This window comes from Canis lupus, chromosome 16, assembly GCF_048164855.1.
Source record: "Canis lupus baileyi chromosome 16, mCanLup2.hap1, whole genome shotgun sequence".
NCBI classification, from domain to species: Eukaryota; Metazoa; Chordata; class Mammalia; order Carnivora; family Canidae; genus Canis; species Canis lupus.
This window is the reverse complement of record NC_132853.1, coordinates 30,065,058-30,091,155: the sequence shown is the minus strand read 5'-3', so window position 1 is coordinate 30,091,155 and position 26,098 is coordinate 30,065,058. Positions and strand designations below refer to the sequence as shown.

Here is a 26,098-nt window from a genome sequence, read left to right as displayed (position 1 = left end):
AGGTAGGGGTGTTGCCTGAGAAGCAGCACAAGGCCAGTTCATGAGGGATCCCAGCCCCTTAAGAGATCTGGATTCCTGCCTGTGGGTGATGTTACAGAAGGGCATCAAATGAAGAGTTACGTGGTCATGTCACCTTTCTGAGAGTGTGTGGTAGATAGGGAAACGGGTCCCGACAAGGTGACTGTAGCAATATTCAGAAAGAAATATGAAACTTTAGCAGAGAAGGTGGCTGTAAACACAAAGAGACACATCCGAGAGACATTAAGGAAGTAGTAATAGGATTTAGAGATTAAGCAGATACGGAAAACAAGATTATGGAAGTAGTATACAAGGAGTTCTAGGATTCTGAGGTTCATGTCTGTGCCATTCAGCTTTTCTGGTGATCATTTTTATTTTAAGATTTATTTATTTGAGAGAGAGAGAGAGAGAGAGAGAGAGCAGAGTGCTAGAGAACATGAGCGGGGCATGGGGGATGGGCAGAGGGAGAGGGAGAAACAGGCTCCCCGTGGAGCAGGGAGCCCAATATGGGACTGGATCCCAGGACTCTGGGATCATGACCTGAGCCAAAGGCAGATGCTTAACCAACTGAGCCACCCAGAGGCCCCTCCAGTGATCATTTTAGTTGATAAAATGGAGTGGGAAAAATCTCTCAGAACCAACCAGTGAGCATTACCTCTGGAAACACATTGGGTTTACAGGCAGTAATTCGTCTCAGGTTGTGGACAGTTATATTACATGAACAGACTATAGCACAGAGGGATAACTTAGTGTGGCAAAGTTAGTGCGGCATACATCTAGTGAACCACATGATAATTATTTTATAGTATGTTAACTAAGTCATAGTAAATAGTTGCTGTAATGATAGCTCTTGACATTTCTACTTGTAAAGCTAATTCAAATATTTTTGCAGTCACCTAGTGAGAGAGGAGATCTAGGAGGCAATAGAGTAACCAAGAGTTAGTATCTTTTCCCTTCACCAAGCCCAGCTTTCTAGTTCCATCTAGTTTCACTCCCAGTCCATCCCAATTTCCAAAATTTAGGATTTGGCCAATCTGTCAGTTGAGGCTTCTCCAAATCCAGCCATGATTTGGATCCTACCTAGGTCTTTCTGGATTAAGAACACAGAACTCTTCAGAGGGGGCTATGTACCACTGTGTTCTCATAACAATCCCTTCCTATCTACTCCTTCACGGGATAGGAAAGGAATCAGTGTCACAAATGACTTCTCCCATTCTGTTCTCCTAGGGCTAGACTGCGTACTATAAAACTTGCCTCCTCACAACTTACACTTTAACCAACCAGATATTCATTTTTCCTAAAACCAATCTTAGGAGTCTAAGATTATCAGGGGTAGGGACCTTCTAACAATTTACAATTTAATGAAATTATTTCCTACCTGGTGCTAAATGATAGTGATACTCAAAGTGTAGTCCATGGATGAGTGCCAGGCCTCAAGAGTAAGTGTTTAGAAACTTTTATAGCAAACTGTCATTGCTACAACCTCCAATATGTTCAGTGGATATTTCTCATGGAATGAGACATAAACAAGTCAAGTTTGTGCTGAACTGTGTATCTCCAGGTAGTCAGTAGAACATTGGGATACAAAAACAAAATGGGTTGTTCACCAGAAATAGTTCAAATAGCACTGGTTGATTGGCCACTCACATTAGAATACTTAGGAACCTAGTTTACAATGCAGATTCTTGGCCCTTACCCTACGGTTTAATGTTTCAGAATCTCTGGGAGTTAGGCTGTAAAATCTGCATTTCATTTTGTTTTATTTTATTAAAATCCACATTTTAAGCAAGCAACCTGGCTGCTCTTTCATACTCAAGTTTGAGAAGTACTACAAACATTCAGCAATTATCTATGTCGATTAGAATATAATTTTATTAAAGTTTTATTTTTTTGTTTATTTATTTATTTATTTATTTATTTATTTATTTATTTTAGAGAGAGAATGGGAGAGAGAGCACGAGTAACGGGGAGGAGTAGTGAAAGAGGGAGAAGCAGTCTCCCCACTGAGCAAGGAACTTGACACAGGGCTCAATCCCAGGACACTGAGATGATGACCTGAACCGAAGACAGACACGTAACTGACTGAGCCACCCAAGTGCCCCTATGTTGATTAGAATATAGTTTTAAAAGATTCTCTTCCCATGTCAGCCATTTATATTGCTGTATAAGCCAATTATTGTCCTTTGGGGCAAAGGTTGCATTCATCATCAAGGTGTACTCCTGGAAGCCCATCACCAGAACCCAAGAAATGCACCAAACACTATATTCTAGTGGAAGTCACATCATAGTGATGTGTAAAAAAAGAAATCATTGAAGATAATCTGTACATATTTACACACCCTCCACCCCCCAAACCTGGAGATCCTACTTCTTTTAACATCAGCTCTCTGGAACATAAACTGAGAAGAAAAGCACTGAAAAGAGAAGCCAAATATCTGGGGCTGGGTAGCCCCAGTGGCTCAGGGGTTTAGCGCCACCTTCAGCCCAGGGCATGATCCTGGAGTCCTGGGATCGAATCTCACCTCAGGCTATATGCATGGAACCTGCTTCTTCCTCTGCCTGTGTCTCTGCCTCTCTCTCACTTTGTCTCTCATGAATAAATAAATAAAATATTTAAAAAAATATCTGGAGCCACTTAGACAAGGGGCAAACAATGAATTTGCATGAGCACATCACTAGACTACGGTGTAGGGCTTAATATCCAAGAGTTCACTCATTATAAATATAATGGCTAATTATGTGTTCTACCTTTTGCTTATATTTAATAGATTTTAGGAAAATGTGGGGAGGGAGTGATGAATAGTTCAGCAAATTGTTTAGATTTTTAAATTTGTAAATTCTGTTCATCTGGGGAGTTCTTGAATATTGAACATCTTATTTCCTGATGGATTCATATCAAGTGGTACCTCTCAAACATGGACAAACATTAGGATCTCCTGGGGAGCTTTTGAAAAAATAAAAATCCCTGAGCCCATCCTTAGGCATGTGGAAATGAGCTCCCAGGAATCTGTCTTTTCAAGTATACGCATGATTTGGGTGTGCAGGCGGAATTTGGGAATCACTGTTTTAATGGCAGTATGCTATAATGTTATAACCTAAGCAGGGAAGTGCTAAGGAGAGAATTGGGTCTAGGTGGAAGAAAAATCAAAGCTCTGGGGAAAGTGTATGTTTGAGAATTAAATATTGGGACACCCAGATAGCTCAGTGGTTGAGCATCTGACTTCAGCTCAGAGCATGATCCTGGGTCCGGGGAACTTAAGTCCCACATCGGGCTCCTTGCAAGGAGCCTACTTCTCCCTCTCTCTGTGTTCTCTGCCTCTCTCATGAATAAATAAATAAAATATATTTTTTAAAAAGATAATTAAATATTACATAAGTAGTACACAAAATATGCAAATGAGCCTTTGCTAATTGATAATTAACAACATAGGCCCTTTGAGATGGGCTGCTACGATGATGATCCTGGGTACCACATGCATCTGATGGACATCAGTAAAATAAGCAAAAATGCCAACTTCAGTAGCCTTTGTAAAGTCAGTCAACACTGAAGTAGAGAGTGAAGGAATTCAGGTAATGAGTGACCAAAAAAAGAATCTTGCTTCTTGCCATGCTGCATCTTCTTGAATGGAGTTGTCCACCCCAGAGTTCTGCAGGTTGTATCCCTGGCAGGGTGGGGAGGAACAGAGCTGAGCAGGATCAAAGGCACAGGACATAGTCAATGTCTAGTTATCAAGTCTGGAAAAGGCTAAAGCCAAAGGCAGTAGGAAAGTGGAAGCAGCTTCCCCGGAGAGTATCTGCTGGCAGAAGGCCAGCGAGCAGCATGCAGCAGGCTGGAGGGAATTCCTTCAGTGGCTTGTCCTCAGTAGGATGGCCAAGGGGCTCACTGAGAGATGGGCAACAGGGCTTGGCCCAGGCCCATCACAGGGGTTGGTCATTCCATGAGATGAAAGTGGTTTCTTTTCCTGAATGGCTCAGCAGGTGTAGGATGCGCTGAAAAGAGAATTTAGTTTAATTCAACCAGCACAATCAAGTGTCTGCTCTGTTCTAAACCCTGTGTCCCAAGCTGAGGATATGGAAATGAAATGAAACAAACAGCTCCTTCTCGCATAGAGTTCACATCCAGAGAGAGGCAGACGTGTAAATAGCTGCCTAAAATAAAACAGGAAGAGCTAGTGGAGGAGTCTGCACAAACTTGTGGGGCATACCCAGGAAACAGCAGCTCCTTCTACTTAGGTCCCCAGGGAAATTTACAGAAAGAAAGTGATATTTGAACTGGGTCTTCAAGGATATGTGGGAATTTACCAGGTACACAAAGGAGATAGAGGTAGGAGTGGAAAGGAGGGATATTCTTGGCAGGGAAAATAGATCAGCTGTTCATGACCTACTCTGCAGTTGAAAACATCCTTTGAGATGGCTCCAATATAAAATAGAGTTGTGCACAGAACAGGCCATTGAGATCCTCAGCTGGGAACCCTACTAGTTCTCAGGATGCCCCTTTGTCTTCCTCTTGGCTCATTAACAAAATAAAAGGGCTAGAGTTGAACCAACATTTAGAAATCATATAACCTAATATTTGAACTCTACTACAACCCATAGTAAGATACGGATTTTATACACATATGCACAGGAAACAGTTTTCGAAAATACACTTGCCTTTATGAAGTGAGAGGCATTACAATAGTTTCTTTTCTATTCTATTTCCTTTTTAAAAAGCTGACTTTATTTTTTAGAGCAATTTTAGGTTCACAGCAATACTGAGTGGAAGATACAGAGATTTTCCATATCCCCACTGTACTCACATATGCTCAGCCTTACCCATTATCAACATCCTGAACCAGAGTGGCGCATTTGTTACAATTGATGCATCTACATGGACACATCATTATCACCCAAGGTCTATAGCTTACATTATGGTTCCCGCTTGGGTGGTGTACATTCTCTAGGTTTTGACAAATGTATAATGACATGGATCCCCCATTGCAATATCATACAGAATAGTTTCACGGCCCTAAAAAGTTGTCTGGGCCCACATATTTATCCTTCTTTCCCCCCAACTCCTGGAAATCACTTATCTTTTTATTGTCTCCATAGTTTTGCCTTTTTAAAAATGTCATATTCTTAGAATCATACAGTATGTAGCCTTTCATATTGGCTTCTTTTGTTTAACAATATACTTTTAAGATTCCTCTGTGTCTTCTCATGGCTTGATAGCTCATTTCTTTTTAGCAATAATATCTCCTTGTCTGGATGGACCAGGGTACTTATCCATTCACTTACCTCCTTCATCTCGGTTGCTTCCAACTTTTGACAATTGTAAAGAAAGCTGCTATAAACATCACACGCAGGTTTTGTGCAGATGTAAGTTTTCAACCCATTTGGGGAAAACGCCAAGGAGCACAATTGCTGGATCATATGCTAAGAAACTGCCAAACTGTCTTCCAACACGGCTATACCATTTTGTATTCCTTCCCACAAGAAATGAGAATTCCTATTGTTCCACATCCTCACCAGCATTTGGTGTTGTCAGTGTTCTGGATTTTGGCCACTGTAATAGGTGTGTAGTGTAACCTCACTGTTGTTTTAATTTGTATTTCCCTGATTACATGTGATATGGAGTCTTGTGGACCAATTTAACTGCTAGATTAAGGATAACACCTAATTAAACAATTGGTTTTTTGTTTTGTTTTGTTTTAGCATCTTGGGTAGCTGGTTGACTCTTTAATCTCCATTTCTCATTCCAAAACTATTATAATTTTATCATGGGACTTTGGGCAAACATGTTTTTTATATTCCTCAGTTTCCTCATCTCTTCACTTAGGGTGAATAATATTTCTTGTTCCTCAAAAACCTTCTTTTAAGGCCATATAGCCCTACCAACTCCTCTCTCTGGATTTTGGGGTAAAGTAATAGAAAATTCAAGAGAGGACACCTGAGAATATATACTGTGAAATGCAAAGGTTGGTTACATCTCAGTATAACCAGGATTATCACTGGAGGTCTGGTGGGGGAACTGAAGCATTGGGCATTCTCCCAGGAATCCGCTGGGAGGGATGAAGCTGAGAGATTTTTGGAGTTGAAATACACTTCTCTCTTGGGCTGTCCCAAGAGCATCACATGAAACTTTGATTTTGCTTGTGCCTCAGGTCCTGCTCCAGAGAAAATAACCAAAATAAAACCCAGGGGCAAAGTTCTTTTCTTCAGTGTCAGGGATCAAGTACCTCATTTCTGCATCAAATTTGGGAAGTGTTGATTTCCTCTCACCTCAGAAGCCTTGGCAGAGGGCAGCTAGCTACCGCAGAGACTTGGGAGCCTGGGCACTGGCTGTGCTGGCAGCAATGAGCAGGGAGGCTGGGCTTGTGTGACTAGCCCTGAGTCACTTGAAGTCCTAAATGAAGACTCAGGATGCCTAGAGTTTAGGAAATAAATGGAGACTGGGGATTTTCACCCTCCCCTTGTTCCCCTGAAGCTTGGTAGTTTCAGATCTTGTCAAAATCTCTCTGTCCATAGTCCCCCAAAAAGGTAAATGGCTAACTACCAGTTTTTTTAATTGTTGTTTTGTTTTTAAAGAATCACAACAATGAATTTTGCAATGGCAGATCATGTAAGGTGGGATCCAGGTGAACTCAGCGCGATTATTCATTGCTTGTTCCAGTGCTCCACAGCTTCAGTGCTGGGCTCTGTTTTCTCCATTTTTATTGGGCAACTTTGAAACTACATCAAAATTCTTTATTATCAGATCACCAAAGAGCTTACTAGTGTTGTCTCCTGTCACACCTCTAAGCTGGTCACCTCAGGGTAATTACTCTGCATTGCCAAAATGTGCCCTTTGCACTGTGTCTACCTGGTAACTCCCACTCTCTCCCCAAGACCTGGCCCAAGCAGTAGCTCCTTTGCAGAGCATTCTCTGACTTACCCACCCACCCCCAGTAGATTGACTGCAGATATATTCCCATAGTACTTTGATTTTATGCTTAGAACTGTGTTGTCCTAAATGACAATTAGGACTTCTCTTCCTTTAACTTTTCTTTTCTCCTTCCATTTCTCTGCCTCAAATTTCATTTGTTTAATAAATGCTAAAGTCACACTTACTATATGCCAACCACTGCAAATATTAGATAGTTTGATTGCTCTGACAAGCCTGAGAGTAGTACTATTACTACTCCATCTAATTTAACAAATGAGGAAACTGAGCCATGAAGAAATTAAGTAACTTAATAATACAGCTGGTATGGGACAGAACTGGCACTTGAGCCCAAACTCTAGAGTCCTGGAAAATGGATAGTGGTCTAAGAATCCTAATTTTTCTGGAAGTACTGAGAAACCCCAGGGTACCAAAATTGACTAGGAAAAAAATGTTCCTGTATGTACAAGGAAGTATGAGGAACAAAAGCAAAATATTAAAATTTGAGATACTATCTTCCTCTATAAGTTAAACCTGTTTCTCAACATCTTTCTAAATTACCTCAACAAACAGCTATCAGACAAATAGGAGCAATTTTGTAGGCCACCTTCTTCCCGTGGGCGGGTTCAGTGGCTCTTGGTCATGGTCCCATTTTCAAACCCTGGGGTCTGTGAACAGGATCCTTAATGACTAATATTTGGTTAGCCATTAACAGAGTGGTTAAGATATAGGTTTTAGTGTCCAGATGTTTGGGGTAAAATTCCCAGTTCTGCATAGCTATGTGGTATCAGGCAACTTATTTGGCATCTCTGAGTTTCAGATTCCTGATTTATTAAATGGAAGTAATCATTGTATCTACCACTGTAGTAGGCAGGGTGCTGGAATTAGGAGCTTACGCTGGAATATTAAGCGTCTTGCATTTATCAGTGGCTCAATACAACAAAGTTTTGTTTTCCATCAAGCTTATGTTCGGTGTCACCCGCAGAGGAGATTTGCTCATTAATCATTGTCTTTGACTCAGAGACACAGGCTGAGACTCCGTTCTAAACCGGGATTTCTCCACTTTGGCACTTTGACATTTGGGAATGGGTAATTCATTGTTGTGAGGGGGCTGTCCAGAGTAGTGTAGGGTACTTAGCAGCATCCCTGGTCTTTATTAACTAGATGCCCTCAGCAATGTTACATGTTACATGACATGTCCGAGAATCATGTCATCACTTTTGTGTCCCTCCCTGAGAAGCTTTAGGTCAGTGTAAGCCTCTTTGCCCTTCTGTGGGTATCCCACAGAGCCATGGCCCAGGAGGAGAGTATGTGTGTGTGTGTGTGTGTGTGTGTGTGTGTGTGTGTGTGTCCTTGGGCATAGGGGAAGTAGTTTTGCAACTCTCCCTCAGCTCTTTCCCTCTGAGCCCTCGGAGACAATAAACACCCCTCTCTGTTTAAAAACAAACAAACCCAAACCACCAAAAACAAAATACCCTCCCGCACTGTAACAGCCAAAACTATCTGCAGACATTACCATATGTCACCTAAGAGGCAAAATTACTCCCAGTTGGGAGAATCACTGATCATAGACACATGTTTTCATAATCAGAAAAAAAGGAAACTTTGAATAAGGACACCAGCAATTAAGTGCTTCTATATAAAAATAACATAACTCAGTTTCCCTCATGTTTTATTGACTAAAACTCATCATAAGGCCATACCTAACTTCAAGGAAGTAGGAGGTACGGTCCTATCATGTTAGTCCTGTCCCTATTAAGGGAGAGACCTGGAATATCTGTGAACAGTGCTATTTAACAACCCACAGCGTTGTTGAAAGGATTAAATGAAATAATATGTGTAAGGTGCTACGTACAGTGCCTGACGGATAAGAAGTGTTCACTACTTGAAGGCTGTTAACATTGGAAGACAAGTATGCAGCTGGCTACCGTGAGGAGATTGGACAGTCGTGAGCTGACATGGCTCCATTAACAGCCCCATTATAGGAGTACAAAATTGCCTCCTCACCTGTTTGAAATTTCCTTTATCTAAGGACCAGTAGATGTTAGTTTGTGGTGCTTGTTTTCATGGAATGCTCTTATTAACAATACTGTTGGCCAATTGAAGTTTTCTGTTACTTAAAAAAAAAAAGAAAAAAGAAAGAAAAGAAAGAAAGGCTGACCCCTGCCTGCCACTCCAACCTCCTATTAATCTAGTCTGCCTCTTACCCTCATGTTCTGATCACTTGTGCCTTCTTCCCTAAACATCCCATACCACCTTTCCTACCCCAGGATCTTTGCACATGCTATCCCTTCTGTCTAAAACGTTCCTTTCCCATTCATCTGGTTAATTATTACTAACGTTTTCAATTTACAGGGAATGCTTTCTGGCTTCTCAAACTAGGTATTCCTTCCTCTGCCCACATTCTAATAAATGCTTATAGCCCTGTGGTCTTTCCTTCATCACACATCACAATATGTGATTACATATTTATTTGTGGAACTGGTTGATTAATGTCTGTCTCCACTACTGGGTTGCAAATTCAGTCATGACTTTCTCTCTTTCTCACCTTACAATCCCAGGGCCTGAGGCCCTGGTGAATCATAGGCACTTAATAAATACATGTTGAATGAATGAATGAATGCCAAGGCTAAAATCTGGGTTTGCTGATATTTGCTTTGAACTCTTTCCTTCAAACCATGATGCAGGCAACAAAGTACTGGCCCCAACACATTCCCCAGGAAAGGCAAAGGGAAAGAAATCTCAGCCTAAAATGTCAGATTCCTCACCTCTTGTCAGGTGAGTCCCAGCAGAAAGTATGCCACCTGCACACATAGTGACTGAGTGCCTCATTCTGGCCTGCCACAGCCAGGCTGTGTTTGCCGAGGAAGCACAAAGCTTCCAGTTCCTGGTTGGGAACCATGGTGAAGAGTCTAAACAGAGCTGGGCAGCCTCAATCTGGAGCTCGGGGGAATAGCCTGGAGGCCTTGGGGTGCCAACTGGCCACCCCTGAGCTGTTAGTGGTAAGTCTATCCTTCTTCCTCAGGATTTGGGTTAGCTCTTGGTTTCATTCTTCTGGGCCCACTCCCCCTACCCCTTGGCAGCCTGGCTGCTGGCCTTTTGAACTTGAATGGGAATCCATTTTCTTTCTTCCTTTGACTTGGAGGGAATCCAAATCTCTGCACTCCTGGTTAGTTGCTTATTCCCACCCCATGTTCTCCACCCCACAGTGGTTTCTTTCTGGTTAAGTGGACCCTGGTCTATGAAGAAGCTGGTGTGCTTCTCTTCTGAGTCTCTGCTAGGCATGTATCCATCAGACCCCCTCAATCGCCACTCAGTTGCGGCTCACAGCCTCCCTGTGCACCTGTGAGTCTCCTTGCTTTGAAATATGATCATATTACTTTTTGCTGAGGCCAGGCGTGACATACCTTAAAGTAATACAAGTAAATATTTAAACCCCAACTCCTCATCATTGACAAAAAGATTTGTTGTTGGAAAGCTGGATTATTAGGAACAAATCCCTCGATACAGTTATATACAGGAGGAGAAACAAAACAGACAAGCAAACAAAAATAGATGAGGAGGAAAACGAGGAATCAGCCACCTCTAACAAATAGAGAAATACCTTTTGGTTCTGCTCTGGGTATGGTGATAGCAAGCCTGTGAGGCTTAAAAGATGGCAAAACCCTGGTGACATAATTCATCTAGTTTATTCCATTAAATCTGAAGAGCACTTGAAATCATTATAAGCAGAATGGTTGCTGCTCCATCGCAAGGCCACTGTGAACTAAGGATAAACGTGGTAATTGGAGGGGAGTCTGTGGCCTGAATCAAGGGTATGGTGTTGTGGGCCATATATTTTGACTTAAATGTATGGCAAAACCTTCAAGCGGCAAACTACAGATGAAATCATCTTTGCCTCGTAGATTAAATTTGTTCATGCAGGGTTTTGTTGACAAAAAATGGTTATAGTGTCATATGAATTATACAGACATTTAGAGCAATCGTTATTACAGTGCAGGCTAGTGTCTTTTATCACAGCAAGGAGTAATTTTTACTAAGCCAGGAAGAGTTACGCATTGTATAATTCTAGAGCTCCTTCGTGGGCTAAAGAACACTGTAAGCTCCTTCCTGGGGGAGCTGACTTCCTAAAAGGTGGCCTCCCTCCAGAATGGTGAAGACAGAAGTTTAGCTGTGGTTGTTACTTTGATCTGATTTACTGTTTATATGAATCATTAATATGAGGAGCTAGTCTGGTTTCTACAAAAATCAATTTTCTACAGCCTCTGGTCCTTTCTTTTTGCTCCCATTTTAATTTTTTTTAATTACTCAAGTAATACATGATTGTAAAATAGCCAAGCAGAACAAATGTTCACAAAAGTGAAATTCTCTTTTTAATTCATACCCCCAAGCCAAATCCATTCCCTCCCTTTCCGGCAACAACCACCATTAATGGTGTATATCCTGCAGATAACTTTTTTCTAAAATGTACAGGAATACATACACAGGATATGGATTATATATACAAAATAAATGCACATGATGGCATTGTATTATTTTAAACTTGTAAATAGATTCACACTGTACATTTTAGTCTACAGCTAGCCTTTTTTCACTTAAGAATATGTTGGGGAGCTGGTGTGTATGGATATACCTAATTCTTTTAAGCTATTGCATGGCATTCCATTCTATAGTTACAATAGTTTATTTCATTTTTCTCTTACTGCTAGAATTTAGATTGTTCCATTTCTGTACTGTGACAGACCTGTACCAGCTGTATACACCAAATATACAAATATGTATGTATAACATATATATGTGTGTGTATGTATATGGCATTCTGATATTTCTTTAGGATGATTGCCCCAAAGAGAAATTAATGGACCTAAGTTGTATGTGCAGTTGAAACTTTGATACTATTCAAGCCACTGTGACATAGTCCTCGGAAAAGTACTGTGCTAGTTTACACTCAGGGATGGCATGTATGATGATACCCTTTTCAATGTACCTTCACCATCACTGGATGTTACCCATCATTTCATTTTTGCCAATGTTGTGGGTAGAAAATTATATGCCATGGTTGATGTAATTTGCATTTTTGAGTGGTTGGAAGTAAGGTGGCCTTAACCTTATCTTTAGGCATTTTGCATAATGAATCTTCAGCCTAAGCCAATACACAAGTGAGAACTTGTGTCAAGCCCTCAAAATACAAGAAAATGAGGAAATTTAAGCTCAGTTTTGCATACACAGTGAAAAAAGAGCCCCAAGTTGACTTCTTTAATGAGCAGAGCTAATTATGTGAAAGGAGAGCAAGATAGAAGCATAGAAAGGGATCTCTTCAGGTTGGCCTATACTATTTAGAAATCAGCCTGGGGAGCCAGGCTGCACAAGCTTCAAGTGCATGCGTGTGTGTATTGGGGGACAAAGGATGAATTACACAACCTCCATATGTCTCAACATTCTCCTTGGTCAAATAGGAACCCTAATGAGACAGTGCACATTTACTCTTTGGCATAGTGCCTAGAAGATAAATGTTAGGCCCTGCAAAATTATATATTTTTAATGATCCATATATATGAATCAAAGAATGCATGCCAACTGTTATTGTCATCATAAGTTAAAGAGAGACAGTCACGTACCCTCGAGGTAGAACAGAATCCCTGAGTAGTGACTAGGTGGTATCTAAGCTGGTCAAATGGATACAGACCTGGGAAGAATGTGGTAGGTAGCTCATTGACCCTTTGTAGAGCAGGATCCAGTTAAACTAGAGAAATGATGAATTATTTCCTAATTGCGGAATAATTGGCTATTAGAACAGGATGGGGTCTTAGAGGCTTTTTAGTACAAAAATTTCTTTATATGGATGAGAATCAGATCCTGAAAAAAAAAAAAAAAAGAGAGAGAGAGACCTTACCTAAGATGACATAGCTGTCCAAGCAACAAAGTTGAACCCAGGAACTGCATCTTCAACTGCAAGTCCATGTGTCCTCCATATTCATACTTTCTGCTTTATTCTCCGCATTTTAGTTCAACAGAGAAAACTATAATGAGGAATCAGTCTGTGGAAACATATTTTATTTTTTTCTTTCTGATTTTGGATTATGACTTTAAAAAAAACAGCCAAATTTGGGACACCTGGGTGGCTCAGCAGTCGAACATCTACCTTCAGCCCAGGGCGTGATCCTGGAGTCCCGGGATCAAGTCCCACATCGGGCTTCCTGCATGGAACCTGCTTCTCCCTCTGCCTGTGTCTCTGCCTCTCTCTTTCTGTGTCTCTCATGAATAAATAAATAAAATATTTTTTTAAAAAAACAACCAAATTGGGATCCCTGGGTGGCGCAGCGGTTTAGCGCCTGCCTTTGGCCCAGGGCGCGATCCTGGAGACCCGGGATCGAATCCCACGTCGGGGTCCCGGTGCATGGAGCCTGCTTCTCCCCCTGCCTGTGTCTCCGCCTCTCTCTCTCTCTCTCTCTCTCTCTGTGACTATCATAAAAAAAAAAAAACAAATTAAGAACTCCTGCATATTAATAACACCTCCCAGGAAAAATGGGCAAGAGTGAAGACCAGGTAATTTACAGAAAAGGAAGTACAAGTGGCCACAATACATGTGAGAAGATGCTCAGCTTGGCTAGTAAAAGGGGAGAGACGACTTACAATAACATTCATTCATTTATTCAGTCAAAAAGTTTGCCTACCGTGGGCTAGCAGTGGTTCATTGTCATCTACAGATTGGCAAAAAATTTAAAGCACAGTAACACCAAGTATTGGTGAAAGTGTAAGGAAAGTGGCACTCTCTTACACTGCACGAGGGGTTGGGGGAGTTAATAACACATTTGGAAGGCAATTTGAATGGCTTTTGGCAAAATTATGCCCCCTCTCTAAAGATGCCCATGCTCTGATCCCCAGAACCTGTGAGTATGTTAGGTTACATGGCAAGGAGGAAATTAAGGTCACAGATGGAGTTAAGATCACCAATCAGCTGTTTTTAATATTGGGAGAATTTCCTAGATTATCCAGGTGGAGCCAATGTAATCTCAAGAGTCTCTAAAAGATGTGAAGAGAAAGGCAGAAGAGTCAGAGTCAGAGGTGGAAAAAGGACTGCATCAGCAACATCAGAGTGATGAGAGAAGGAAGAGCTTTAGAGCTGGAGGAAGGCAGACATGAGCCAAGGGGTGCAGCAGCCTCTAGAAACTGGAAAAGGTAAGGAAACAGATTTTTTAGCCCAGAGCCCCCAGAAAGGAATGCAGTCCTAGCAACACCTTGATTTGTCCCCTGTGAGACCCATGTCAGACTTAGAACTTACAGAACTCTTAGTAAGTTTGTGTTATTTTGGAGTGCAAGTTCCCCTAATTTGTTACAGCAACAATAGAAAATGGATACAGCTTTATTAAAATTTAAAACATTGTGCTCTTTGACTCAGCAATTCCTGTCCTGTTACTACCTTAGAGGGCCACTAGCATGCGTATATGTACAAAGAGCCACAGACAAGGATGTCTGCTGCAGCACTTCTATAAACAATGGACAATCTCAAGGATTTGAGCATGTTATCCCTAAGAGTGAATGGGAAGCAGAAGTTAAAGTGACTGATACACCAAGTTCTCTAAAACAAAGAATAAGAAAAAGCAAGTTGCACTCTCACAGAACAAAATTATATATTTTTAATGATCCATATATACGAATCAAAGGATTTTAAATATCCAATAAAATAGATAGCCAAATAAATTGATTTTAACCACTAGGGAGGCATTGAGTTTGAAAAAGCTTATTTCTTATATAATTTTAAAATAAAATTTCTTTGAAAAATAATAGCAAAGGATCATCTGAAGGCTCATCCCAACCTAACTCACATACAATCCTCCTTTGGTTTGGTCCTTTTTATAGTGAAAGGACTCAGTATTAATACTTAAAGATTTAGTATCTGGGAAGTTAAGTGTTCCAGCCTAAGAAAGGAAAGGATAATTTTTTTGAAAATCTGAATGGTCTTGGGCCCCTGGACGGGAAGGCAGGAGTCGGAAGTACACAGTCTGACTCTCTACCATCTTTTCTGCTAACCACCCTGTTGCGTTTTCAAGGCCAAGATGGAAAGTTCAGTTTCCCAAATACATATTAACTCACTAACTACTTTGTTCAGAGAACACTAGGCCTGTGAGGAATGGAAATCTCTCAAAACTCTGTTCAAACATCATCTCCTCTCTGAAGCCTTTCTTGACATTGCTCAGTCCCCTTCCCTGGTAGAACTGACCACTCTTCTTTTTTCAGTCTCATTGATTATATATGAATCTGTGCTGAACATTAGATTCCATTTATTGTTATATATATGTAATATACGGCCATATAATACATGTTGTTTGGGAGGATATATATACTATATTGTGGAGGGTATATATAATAATGATATTGTAAGTATTTCGAATTCAGGAATAATGTTTTATTCTTTATAGTATTCAGTACCCAATACATATCAGGTCCTTATTTAACATCTATTGAATTAATGTAAAAAAGACATACTTTTTTGTACTCAAGGGATTCACAACCTAAAATAAGACATGGTGTATATTTTAAATTAATACAACATATTGTTGGGAGGGAGCATGAAGATAGCTTTTAGGATGCTCGTCATATTCTATTCCTTGATCTGAATGCTAGTGATACAGATGTGCCTATTTTGTGAAAATTCATCCATTTTCTTTAATATATGTTCTACTTCAAAGAAAACATTTTTCAAGTCCTCCAATGGGCTCATCTTGACCACTATCTAAAATATCACCTTACCTTGTCTTATTTTCATCACCTTTCCTCGATTTGTAAACTCCATAAGAACAGGATTTTTTTTCTATCTTATTTACCACTATGTCCCCTAGGCCTTCAGGAGGGCCTGGCACTACTCAGTTTTGCTCCCAATTTTTACTTGTTGGGTTTTAAATGAATGGATATGATCATAAAGAATGGAGTGATTGGCTTTCTTTCAGTAACATCACAAGGGGTGCCTGATTTTAGTTACATCATTATGGGACTATTCTTATCTAATAGAGGAGAAAGAAAGAGGCAGATTATGAGCTCTCAGGAATCATTAGCAGACTACAAAAATACTTAAGATGTATGACCTCAAGTTTTCCCTTCAAAGGAACAGGCCAGAGAAATGCTACCCAAGGCATTTGCAAAATCTAGTTATCTTCTAGAGAAGATTTTGCTAAGTTTGCCTAGAGAAGATTTTAAATGGTAATTTACTTTTAACAAATTAGAAAGACTCTCTGTTCTTCAGTCACACCAGAGATAACCAAAATGGGAATTGGAAAAGGAATGGCCCCAAGAAAAATGATGTCCCAGAACAGCAGTTTTCTCAGATTCTCCCTTCATCGTGTAGGCCTTTAATTTTTTTCTTGTTTTGAGATATATTTCACATACAGTACGATTCACCCATTTAAAGTGTAATATCCAGTTGCTTTTAGTATATTCACAAAGTTATACAATCATCACCACAATCAATTTTAAAACATTTTATCGCCCCCAAAGAAACCCTGTATCCATTGGCAGTCACTTCCCATTTGCCCCAATTCCCCAGCTCTGGCAACCTGGTAACCCACTTTCTATCTCTAGAGATTTGCCTATTTGCCATATTTCCTATAAATGGGATCATACAAAGTGTGGTCTTTCATAACTGGATTTTTTGATTTGGCATAGTGTTTTCAGGGTTCATTCATGCTATTGCATGTGTCATTACTCTTATTCTTGAATAACATTTCATTGTATGGATATATCACATTATTTGTATCTATCAATTGCTGGACATTTGGATTACTGACCCTTATTGGCTATCATGAACAATGCTACAGTGAACATTCATACAAACATTTTTATGAGACTATATGTTTTCATTTCTCTTGGATAAATACCTAGGAATGGACTTGCTAGGTCATATAGTAACTCTGTGTTTAATCCTTTGAGGAACTGTTCTCCAAACTCCTTTCCAAAGGGGTCACACCAATATTCCTACTAATAATGTATGAGCTTTTCAGTTTTCCCACAAAGTCCTTTACTTTTCAAACGCTTTTTAAAATGCTGATTTACATGGAAATATCTTTGTTATAAAATCAAATAGATGCATTTATTCCTCAGAGTCTATGACAATGAATTTACTTATGTTCCTTATAGTATCTAGTACTGCAGCTACTGCTATGACTACTGATGATGACAGCTAGCATTTTCTGAGGACATACAATATACCAAACACTGTCCAAGTGTTTTGCATGTATTAAGATACATTTAATCCTCCAAGCAACCCTCTGAGATGGGTAGCCCAGCTCAGAAATGATAGCAGCTTATATTAGAAGAGCAGTAGTAGATATGGTAAGAAGTGACAAGATTGCATCATTTATTTATGTAGTCTACTCCTTGCTAAGTACCATATGATATATTAAGTTTACTACAGTGAGCAAAAGAGATTTCATCTTTTTCCTCAAGAAATTTATAATCTATTGATTTGAGAGCTATTTAAGAAATAAAATCAAGAGAACTTATTGTTTGACGTGATACATAAAGTGGTGTAGATAAAGATGTCAAGCCTTGGCAACTGGAGGAGAGTTGTGCATTTCCTGAGATAAGAAACATGGACATGATTTGGAGAGGTGAAAGAGGTCTGTGTAAGACAGAAAAAGATGATTTCAGTTTTGAACACGTTGATCCACAGGGAACTGTAAGATCTATAATAAACAATCAAGTATATGGATCTGGAGTGCAGAACAGATCTGAGCTAGAGGTATAAATTTGGGGAGAGGGGTGTCACATAGATCATAAATGAAATCCTGGACACAATTGCCTGGAGGAAGAGTTTTAAAAAGTGATATGAGAAGACCTTCTAGGACTGCACCTTGAGGAACTTCAACATTAAAGGCAAAATAAAGAGAGATGAGACAGCAAAGAAGCAGCCAAATAAGTAAGAAGAATACCAGGAGTTTGTAAGGTTTCTGAAGCCAAAGGAAGAGTGCATTTCAAGGATGGGAGCAGGCAGTCAGCAGTTTTGAATGTCACTCAGAGGTCAAAGAGGGTGAAGTCGCTTTGGATTGAGAGTCTTGGTGGTCATTGGTGACCTTCCAGAAAGCTCTGTGGTGCAGTGGTGTGGGGAAGTGCACTAGGCCAGTGGAAAATAATGGAACGGAGGCAGAAGGGTTCAACTCTTTTGAGAAACTTAGTAGAGAAGAGTCCAGAGGTAGGGCATTAACCAGCTGGGGAAGGACATGTAGGATGTGTTTTTTAGTCTTTGACGGAGAACGTTAAAGCCTATTTGAGAGACGTTGATGTGAATTCAGTAAAATACAAGAGTAAGGACTTAATGCTCTAAGTTCAGCCACACTTTATGCTTAAAGGGTGTGGGCTAAGTTATTAGATTTGAACAAATGAGCATTTCACTAAACATGGAGGAACAGAAAAACCTGAACTACATCCAGACCTGTGACTTAGAGTTGAGTTTTTTCATTGCTTTCAGCTTCAGTGTCCTCATCTTCCTTTTCAAGATTATTGCAATGATGAAAACTAAGAGATGAAAAGGCATCATCAAAAAAAAAAAAAAAAAAAAAAAAGGCATCATCATCACACTTGGCAGTTAGCTCCCGATAAATGGTAGCATTTCCTATGTCACTGCACACAGCTGAGCAGTTTGTAGTAGTCAGATCCTTCTTCATCATGTCTTCACTGCTGGAAGGGATGTTGTGACCATGAGCTGACACTTCAAATAGCCACCTAGGTTTCCTGTGCCCAAGCCTAATGTGCAAATAATGCTGCATCCTTCCATCAACAACACACATTCATTCTTGCAACACAGGTTTACCATTTCTATCCCCTTTCTCACCTGTGTTTATTATCACCTACAGTTGTCATCATTGCCATTATCATTCATAAAAAGGAATTCTCCAGCATCAGCGTGCCATTCACAGATGGCCTTGGGCTTACACCACTCGATTTAATCTGTTTCTATGTCTCCCTCTATTCTGCTCTTCCACAAAGTCAGACTTTCTCCACCCTCTTTTTTTTTTTTTTTTTTTACTTGATTCATGGCATTTTCTTCCTGGTGTTGACCTTGATTCCTATCAGAGTGTTTCTAATGGCCTTTGACAGTCTTGAGATCTGCCATTTACAATTGAATCCAATCCTTGAGACCACCCCTTGCCAACTCAGGAAATACTTCCACTTGCTTATCCCAGCCCTGTCAGGTAACACTTGGTCAAGCATGAAAATAAAATCGGAAGTCTAATTTATAAAATTAATAATTTACTCTGATAGGCAACTTTCTAGAATGTACTACTTGTTTCATAATTCTAGCTGTCTTCTTGATGCCTCCATAGGGAATTGTACCATTACGTGGAATTCAGGAGATTTGTGTATTAACTTGCCATTAGCAGCCTCCCTTTCGTGAATGTCCTGTCCCTCCTCGTGTGCTATTTATTCTTCAGGTCCCTCACACTCAAATATATAGTATTTTCTTTATTCCTCCAACCCTTGCCCCACTTGCTCCCTCTACTATAATCTATTTGGTCATCCATCACACTTACTCTAACTTTTTCATGCTTTTCGAATGTATCTCTTTCTTTCCTAATCCCCTAACATTTTAACCTGTATCCCTGCCTCTCTGGTTCCTTTGTCATAACATTAAGTGATTATTCTTCTAGAACTGCACTATGACTTGTCCAGCTAAAATTTTCTGTGACTCCATATTACTTGCAAATGAGCATCCAGACCCACAACCCCACCAGATCCCTCCACTTTTCCCATTTCTCCCTCCTTCCTTTAGGAAGATCTTATTCCAAACTGTTCTATTCCCTTTTCCTCAGTGCTACCCTTTCTCTCCTTTGCTGATGTAGTTGTTCCCACTTGTAACTACCTTCCTCTGCTCCTCTTCAAGACTTTCAAATTAAACATCCTCCAAAGAATCAGCACTTTAGCTGTTAACGATCTCTACTCCCATGAGCTGAGGGCACTTAGTAGCCTAATCCTGAACTGGACATTTGTCTTGTAATGTCTTACGTTTGTCTTTGTCTTTGGTATCTTAGAATTATATGTGATAAGCCTCTTGGAGATGACACTATCTATGGCTATATAGCCAGAGGTAAAGTATACATTGCAAGGGCAGTGGGACTTCTCCATTCTGTATGGTTCAGCCTTCACCAAGAATGTCACCCCAAGGAGGGATAGTAGCCAATTGGAACACATTCAGGTGGAAAGTGACAAGAAAGAGGAATATTCAGTTACTAAGTTAGACGGTTATCTCCAAACATTTATAGAAAGATATTTAGGTTTAATACATTTGGCCCAGAGAATAATGATATTACAGGGATGATGTGAAAATACTGGTAATCAGTTTAGTGCAAGCAAGGACCAGTCAGAGGGATATTAGCTGTAGGGCCCTCCTAAAGCCCTAGAGGACCTCCTTGCTGTACTAGGCATCAAGCCTTTGGTTTCTGGATCATGGGAAGGTTAAGGAAATTTGGGGGAAGATACCAAGATATTGGGGTCATAGTGGAGACTCAAGGAGGCTTTAAGTTGAGCAGTGGTTGTCCATCACTGATAAAAAAACTGCACTAACAACTGACACAGCCTTTCTGGACCCTGCCAGCTGAAGATCAGGCCTGGACATTTAACACACTGGCTTTCTGCAAATTGGCATAGAAGGCATCCACCATTAGGAGAATTGGCCACTCTGAGTACTGGCTGAGAATTGGCCAACTTTCAGAAATAATACCAATGTGAGGAGGTTACAGGGAGATAGAGTTTCAACAAAATATAAATATGATTATGAGCTATTTCTTGATAGTGAGAGCCCTGTCTCTGGAGGTGTGTCAGATTCTGATAGGCCATTATTTTATGAAAGAAAATAATTTTGGCACAGAAGACCACCATTGTTCCTTTCAACCTTGGAAGTCTGTTATTGTACTATAGTTGAAATTCTTCATTTGATGCATGAAGGAACAAACTCCGAGAGGAAATGTGAATGAGATCTGCTTTATTATTGCGGTTTTACTTCCATATCATCGATTTGGTTTTCTGTGTATATTTGTTGTCATCCCCAAATGTACCTTGCTTCTTCTACCCCCTACCATGACTAGAAGCATACTGTGCATGCAGCAGGGGTTTAATAAACATGTGATGTGTGCATGGATAATTGCTCATCCCTATCCGCATTTCAAACTCAGGATCCCAAAGAGAAAACTTAATTCATCCTCTGCTCCTTTCTCCTGCTTCAGACTATTGGAACTGACCACTGCTTCTTCCTTCCCTGACCAAATGCTAATGGAGGTGCTAATGAGGCCCTCTGGCCATCAGAAAGAAAGAGAAAGAAAATCAAATAGTCTAATTAATCCACAAATTATAGTTGCTGAAAAAAAGTGGTCATATTTCCTATAGAAAGCCAGACGAGGACTAATGGGCACTAAAGCATTGGTCTTGGCTCCTTTGGGTGTGTAGTTTGGAGGTTACCTGTTGTTTTTTCAGGGATTATGAGGCACCACTTGGCTTCCATTTGGGTGGAGCTCACCAGAACTCTGTTCCAAGTCTGAGCTGTCTGTTTGCTTATTAAATGGGAAAAGGAGGGCAGAGAGTAACCTCTTTGTATAAGGTGAGCCTAATATTAATAGCAAACATTTATGGAGTACTCATTATGTGCCAGGAACTATACTAAGCATTTTACATGGATGATATCATTGAATCATGTACAATTATTCCCCCACTTTATACACAAGGAAACTGAGGCTTGGGTAGGCTAAGTAACTTACTCAAGGTCACACAGTAAGTGGCTACATATGTGGTCCAAGACCTTTTAGCTTGTACTAAATCTGCCAGCAGCATTCTATAGCCCATGTTTTAATTCTTTCAACCTATCCTGTATGGCTTGGGGGGACTGCCCCTTCAGTCAATGAACTCTGGGAATGTAGCACAGGGAGTTTGGAGCCAATACTACACAAAATGGGATTTTAATGGATTGGTTTGAGGATTATGGTATGGGGGGAGGGGTGTGAGGCCATGATATGCCAGAACCACCTGGTGGGCCAGAGCTGAAAAGGGGGAGGAGGATGTCCGGTGACCTGTTTTCTTCTGGTTTAGAGCAAAGCCTCTCCCAGGCTTCCCAACAGGACACAGAGGATTTTCACTGTAGCAGGAAGTATGGGCCTTTATCCAGTGAGAATCAAGACAGCCGTGTTTAATAGCTACCAGTACAGTGAGTGGAAAGCAAATTTATAAGTGTGAAATTGCAAGGTGTGCTAGGTTGGAAACCAAAGGAATGAGGCAAGAAGCGAGGAGTAATTAGGCATAAAGAGAGAGACCTCACTGCTCATGGATTAACAAATTCATGTTTGGCTTTTCCAGAAAGCTTGGTGCGCATAATGTGTGAGCGTGCGTGTCGCATGGGGCACTGTGCGAATCACTCTGAATCTACAAGAATTTATGAGAGGTATTCCCTGGCGGGGTCGTCCCCACTCAGACCTTTAACCAGTAAGAACCCCTCTGGAAACATCTCTACTGCCCTGAATCTAGGCTGCAATTAGTCACATCTAGTGACCAGCAGCCCAGGAATCCACAGAGCCATGAAAACAACAGCAGGCATGCCCACTTGGAGCATCTACCTTAGTCATCTATTCTTGTCATCTGATGTTTAACAATCTCTGAGGGATGTGTGAATCACCTGGGGGTCCAGTTAAAATTCAGATTCTGACTCAGCAGTTCTGGAATGGGACCTGAGACTCTGCATTTCTAACAGGTTCCCAATTGATGTCAGTATGGCTGGTCTGTGAACCACACTCTCAACTCTTTACATAGTCCTCTCTTTTGACCCTGATGTATTATGTATGAATTGCCACATTTGACGAAATGAAAGCAACACAGCTGAGAATACTGAATGATTTGCTCAGGCACAGAGCTAATGAGCTCAGTCCAGGTCTGATGATTCCAAAAATCCATGCTTCTGTTATACACCACTATAATCCACACACACATTCAAGCTGCAGCTTCCCTGAGACTTAACATGGTAGCCTACAAATCCGACCCTAGCACCAGGGCACAGTAGAGGGCCAGGCATCCCTGCCTGCAAGGAGCTAGTTTACTCAGCCCACTACTTCCAGGGTTCCTGGGATGCATTCTGAGTGTAGAGTTCTAAGCCCACCCTACCTGTCTTGTCCAAAACCTCTGCCAGCTTCTGACCCAGGGTGGAGCCCACCTTCTCTTTCAAGCAGAAGCTCAGGAAAACTCTCTTCACTTCTGTTGAAGTGAGTAGATTAGCACTCAAGAATATGTCCTTACTGTGCCCCTTGGATTGGACTACATGTGTTAGAACACCACCTGGAATGTTCTAGAGTACCAAATCTCCCACTGAGATTAATGGGTTGCCCTTCCCAGTCCCATCCTCCAGGAGCTATCCCTTTTCTTCTCATCTTGTCAGGTCTCCCTAGCATTTACCCCATGCTACTCTCGTTTCCCTTTCCCAACCTATGACTTCTTAACATGCCTAATGGCAAGGTGGCGCAGTTTCTGGAATAGTTTCTGGTTTCTTGGGACTAACACCGTACTTGGAGTGACAGATGCAAATAATCACTTGTCTCACTACTTTTACCCTTCCCTACCTCCTTCCCCTTCTTTAAACATTCAAAGCCTGAAGGATCCACTGCAAACACCATCTTTTCCATAAAGCATTTCCTGATCACCTCAACTTACAATTGACTTCACTTTCCTCCATACCCCTCCCTAACCAAAGGCATCTTTTTTGCATGTGCCTCATAGCACTCAGCACTTTCAACCTCACACCAAAGTCAGCCTTGGCCATGATATCCCTTGTATCATTGTCTCCTTGGAAGGACATCCTGTGTTTGGTCAATCATTGTATCTCTAGCAATGTGCTGTGCACATTACATTGTGTGTGTTTAATAAATGGCTACTAACTGAATGAAATTATTTCAAGTCGGACTAATAAATAGTGTAATAAAGGAATGAAAACCTAGGAGATAGAACAATTGAATAAAAGGAGACTGGAAAGGGAAACTCCCTGGGGGGGTTCATGGAGGAAATGAGGTTGATGTGTCTCTTGAACAGTGAGTGGGATTTCCATAGTGGGGTTAATAATAATTATAATAATAACTGAAGGTTACACAGTGCTTTGTGTACTGTGCCAGATATTGGCTGAATCATCTGCTCATTTTATCCTCAATAGTCCTATAAAGCGAGTTGGTCCTGTATAGTGTTCATTTTACATATGAAGAAACACACCGGGAGGTACTAGGAGGCCAGTTCACTTTATCCAGAACATATAGGTGGTAAATAATGAAGTCAGGGTTTGAATCCATCACTTGAACTCCACAGCACATGTTTTAAAATCAATGCAATTGGTAGAGATAGGGAAGCGGCAGATAGAGGTGATCGCACAGCAGAAGTGAAAGCAGGACAAGGGGGCAAGCATCACTTAATCCCACATGACAGGGGCAGAATGAGCCCACAGTGGGGCCACTACAGTGTCAGACAAGGCTGGGAAGGTGGTCTGGGGACAGACTGGGGTCATGTTTTCCCTCCATGAGCATGAAGAGTACGAGCCATGGAGAAGAAATACCGAGTCAAACTTGCACTGAGAAGCATTATTTATGTGCTGTCTCTGGCCTGGCCCCCGCGGCTGCTGTTGCGAGGGGAGTGAGGAGCCGAGCCAGCGCCCCTGGACAGCTCTGTGGGCCATGGAGCTCACTGCAAAGTCACACTTTGGAGAATAAAGCCGCTGGTGATGCCCAGAGTGGCCCAAATAAAAGTCAAATACCACATTCAGTCCTCCAGGGGTGTTTTTGCTATTAAATTAAGTCTGGAAAATAAATAATTGTCTTTGGATTTGATTTGAAAGATTTTTGGTAGTTGAACACTCAAGTCAGGGAAAAAAAGAAAAGCTATTTCTTGAAAGATTCTTTGACTGGCTCCCCCTGCCAGAGGACAGCAGATCACAATGAAGGCTTGCTGTCTGCAAAGAGCTGCTTCCCCCCATCCCTTGACACAATTATCCCAGAAAAATAGAGGGGGGGAGGGGAGGCTCTGTCATATGTTCCAATTTTTATTGCCACATTCCTTGGATGGCTCCATATGTTTACCTTTAGCTGACTTTAGACTTGGTGTTCTCTGTGGCTGCTGGCGTCAGCCACAGAATTCTTTCATGTCTATTACTTTATTAAGGAATGTAAAAGCCACATACAGACCGGCTGGGGGACACAACAGTATGAGACACAAATAACCCTGAATGCGCTTGCAAAGAGCCTAAGGACGCTTCACACCTAATTCTCCCAGATGGGCGTAAGGCTTTCAAGGACCAAAAGGGGGCACTCTTAGCACTCGCTCCCAAGGCCAGTCAATAATACCATTCTGATGAATAAATAGTGCAGAAACAGTGCAGGGCTTTAAGATCGGTCTTGATGGCAGCAGAATGGAGTGAAAGAAACCACTCTCATCACCAGGGATTTATTTTTTTTAAATCTTTGACTTTCATTACTAGAAATGGAATCTCCAAATCTTAGGGAGGTTGTTAAGATTAAATAGGATAAACGAACAAAAAAAAAAAACCCTGCTTTGCACAAAGCCTTGGCACATCTATTATAAATACTCAGAAAGACCAGCTACTATTTAAGCATATGCTCAGGGATTTCTCTACCTATTTCTACCTAGGTCTAGACTGGCTCAGAGCACTGGAGTGTAATTGTAGAATGAGTCTCTGTATTGGGCAGCATTAGACAGGGGGGTGAGGGATAACCATTATTTACTCAGCTGCTCCTGTGTGCTGGGTGCTTTACATGCACTATCTTGTTATCATGACTTTATAGATAAGGAACTTGAGGCTCAGGGAGGCCAGTTATACTGCCCTGGTATGTGGCAGAGGCAGGATTTGAACCTGCGTCTGTCTGATTGATTCTAAATCTGAGCCTTTTCCACTAGACAAGGGAACATAACTCAAGACCAACTTATCACAGTATTTTCTCATGTAGTCTCAGACTCCCGCAAACACTTTATGAAAACTTGAAGCCCAGCATTGAAGACTTCCAGTCACCTATAGATATAATTCCAATCTTAAAGACACCAAGTAAAATTCTTAGAAATTTCAGCAAAATGTGTTTGTGGAGAGATGCAGAGGCACTACTGAGGAACTAGATAATGGAGATCATTCCCATGCCACCAGCCCTCAAGCATATCTGTTGGTAC

The 26,098-nt window shown here is 41.0% G+C and overlaps 1 protein-coding gene and 1 long non-coding RNA gene across 2 annotated transcripts in view; one reads left to right on the top strand and one right to left on the bottom strand.

Annotated features, from left to right (window-relative positions):
• Nucleotides 1–26,098, top strand: part of ANKFN1 (ankyrin repeat and fibronectin type III domain containing 1) — a 379,429-nt gene that overhangs the window by 33,119 nt on the left and 320,212 nt on the right. The gene's annotated exons all lie outside the window — the stretch shown is intronic.
• Nucleotides 1,970–15,807, bottom strand: LOC140607479 (uncharacterized). The gene is made up of 3 exons (XR_012009478.1): nt 15,671–15,807; nt 12,813–12,957; nt 1,970–4,008 (listed from the first exon to the last, which is right to left on the bottom strand). It is a non-coding gene; the product is annotated as an uncharacterized lncRNA (long non-coding RNA).